This window comes from Petaurus breviceps, unplaced genomic scaffold (genome assembly GCF_028583685.1).
Source record: "Petaurus breviceps papuanus isolate PSGF00001 unplaced genomic scaffold, PetGlider_PUasm1.0 90919, whole genome shotgun sequence".
Taxonomy (NCBI): Eukaryota; Metazoa; Chordata; class Mammalia; order Diprotodontia; family Petauridae; genus Petaurus; species Petaurus breviceps.
Window position 1 is genome coordinate 32,680,486 of NW_027187378.1, and position 3,298 is coordinate 32,683,783.

The following is a 3,298-nucleotide window of genomic DNA, read 5'->3' on the forward strand; positions in this document are numbered from 1 at the left end:
CATAAACTCTGTTTAGCTTTTTAAGCCAAACATCCACTTTGGCAGCATGTATACTAAAATTGAAATGATACAGAGAAAATTAGCATGGTCACTGTGCAAGGATAACATACAAATCTGAGAAGCATTCCATATTTTTCCAAGAAAGTAGGACTGGCTTATAGTAGGAAAATTTTTAACATAATTGACCATATTAATAACAATCATCATGATTATATCAGTAGATGCAGAAAAAGTTTTTTAAAATAATATACAACATCCATTCTTGTTTTAAAAAATGTTAGAAAATAGGAATAAATGGAACCCTTCTTCAAATGATAAATAATGTATTTCTAAAACTGAGCCAGCATTATTTGTAATGAGGATAAACTAAAGATGAGCTTTTCCAGGGGCAGGTAGGTAGTGCAGTGAGTAGAGCGCCAGCCCCGGAGAAAGACCTGAGTTCGGATCCGGTCTCAGACACTTAACATACACACACACACACACACACACACACACACACACACACACACACACACACACACAAACTAGCTGTGTGACCTTGGGAAAGTTACTTAACCCCAATTGCCCTCCAAAAAAAAAAAAAGGACGGGCTTTTCCAATAAGTTCAAGAGTTTTAAAAGACACAAATAGATAGTATAAAATACTTAAGAGTCTACCTTTCAAAACAAGTTGCAATCATATGAAGACAATTATAAAACACTCTTTACACAGATAAAAACATATCTAAATAATTGGAGAAATATGCATTGCTCATGGGTAGGCAAAACCAATATAATAAAAATGACAACACTATCTAAATTAATTAACTTAAGTGCCATACCAAAGTACCAAAGAATTCACTGTCTAAATTAATTCATTTAAGTGTTATACCAATAAAAAAGAGGTTGATCAGTGGAACAGATTAATTACATAATAGATAGGAGCAAATAAGTACTGTAGCCATATGTTTGACAAATCTAAAGATGCCAAATATAGGGGCATGAACTCACTGTCCCACAAAGACTTTTAGGAAAACTGGAAAGCAATCTGGCAGAAAATAGATATATACCAATATCTCATACCCTATACCAAGACAAGTTAAAAATAAGTGATTGGAAATAAAGGGTGATAAACAAATGAGAGGAGCATGGTAGAATTTACCCGTAATATCTATGGATAGGTGAATAGGTCAAAGAAGATACAGAAAGTTTCACAGTAATTAAAATGGACACGTCTGATTTCATAAAATTAAAAAAAAAGGTTTTATACAAAGAAAATCAATACAGATAAAATTAGAAGTGGAAAATAGGCGTAGGAGGTAGGGGGGTGGAGGGAATCTTTACAGCATGAAACTTTGTAAGAATAAGAGTCATCGGGGCGGCCAGGTAGCACAGCGAGTAAGAGAACAGGCCCCAGTGTCGGGATGACATAGGGATCGAATCCAGGCTCAAATAATTAGCACCACACCCAGAAATAAATGGCTGTGTAACCTTGAGCAAGTTACTTAACCCCAATTGCTTTAAAAAAAAAAAAAGAAAGAATAAGAGTCATCTCCCAATTGATAAATGGTCAAAGGAAGAAGGTGCTGTCATAGGTTAGGGAATGGCTAAACAAATTTTGTTGTGTTTATGTGATGGAATGCTATTGTGCTATGTGAAGTGATTGCTGGGAGGCAGGGCGGGACTGGAATGAATTTGGAAAAGCCAGGGAAGACTTTTGTGGATTGGTGAAGGATGAAGTGGGCAGACCAGGAGACTAATTTATACAAAGAGAAGGTAGGAAGCTTTGAGGGAATTGGGAATTCTGGTCAACACAACAGAACCAACCACAATTCAGGAAAACACACAATGAGTCATGCCAACTGTGTAAAAATTGGGCATGGCTAGGGTGGGAATTTATTTTGTTTTATCATATATATGTGATAGGTTTTGTTTTTCTTGTTTTCTCAATGGGTAGGCAGTGGAAAGGAGTAAATTCTGAATTTAAACTTGAATTTTAACAAAAAGGAATTACTTCCTAGCCATAGCTATAAAAAATACTTGCTCTGCTTTTCTCTTCTAATTTTCCTGTGGTATAAACTTTAATATTCAGATTTAATATCCATTTTGAGCTTATTGGGGCATCTACTGTAAGATAATAGTCTACATCTGATTTCTTCTAAACTACTTTCCAATTTTCTCAGAATTTTTTCCCTAGTAATTGATGTCCTCATGTTTACATAAGACTGGGTTATTGAGCTAAATTTTTCCCAATTATTTCTTGCCTAATCTGTTCCAGTTCTAGTTTTCAAACATTTACTAGGACATCCTGGGATACAGTCAAAGTGGCCATTGATGGACACTCCAACTCTTGTATCCATACATTACAATGTGTGTTATATACGCTTATGTATATGCACATATAGTGTGTATATGTATATGTATATATCACTTTGTAAACTTTAAAGCACCATACAACTGCCAGTTATTATCATCGTTATTATTACTTGTGTTCCATTGTCAGTCCTCCGGGCTGGTGATGGCTTCATCCCCTAAACCATCTATGGCATTCCTGCTGAACCCAAGCAATGTTTATAGAGCAGTACAGAGGTATGCTAGTAAATGTTTAATAGCCAGCTCTCTAGGGGGGAATGTTCACAGGACATGCTTTTAGTTTGAATTACTAACACCTGGTTTTAAAGACTAGAAATCAACAAAACAATAAATCAAATTCTCATATACAGAGATTGTGAATTTCTAAGGTGTAAATGTTTACCCTGAAAACTTAACAATTGACACTCTCCAGAGAGTTAGAGCTGGCTCCAGTATATTCCTGCAAGTATCCCAACCCAAAATGCCTGACCATTCCAGGAGAGTGTCTCAGATAAGCTCAGAACAAAAGCTCAGATTCTAATTTCTACATCTACAATTGGAATTCACCTACCATTCGCTTTGCATGAATGGAAGGCGTCATCAAAGGTGACCCAGAACAATTATTGTGCTTCCAGAGAGCACTCTAACCCCAAACCAGTTTCAGGGTAGCATAGCACTGAGACATAGGGATGAGGGTAATAGTAGAAGGGGTAGGAAAAAGAGCAGCATGATTAAAAAGCCTTCGCCTCTGTGATAAGTAGTTGTTAATAGCCTTATGATTTAAAGAAAAACCTACTTGTGTGTAATTATAATAAAACATTTATATTGAAATAATGAAATCGGGGTGGTCAGGTAGCACAGCGAGTAAGAGCACCGGCTCCAGTGTCAGGATGACCTGGGGATCGAATCCAGGTTCAGACACTTAGCATCCACCCAGAAACACCTGGCCGTGTAACCTTGAGCAAGTT

General features: G+C 36.6%; 1 non-coding gene across 1 annotated transcript; it reads left to right on the top strand.

Annotated features, from left to right (window-relative positions):
* The first annotated feature begins 31 nt into the window (after positions 1–31).
* Positions 32–136, top strand: LOC138152212 (U6 spliceosomal RNA). Its single transcript, XR_011166048.1, has one exon. It is a non-coding gene; the product is annotated as a U6 spliceosomal RNA (small nuclear RNA).
* The last annotated feature ends 3,162 nt before the right edge of the window (positions 137–3,298 follow it).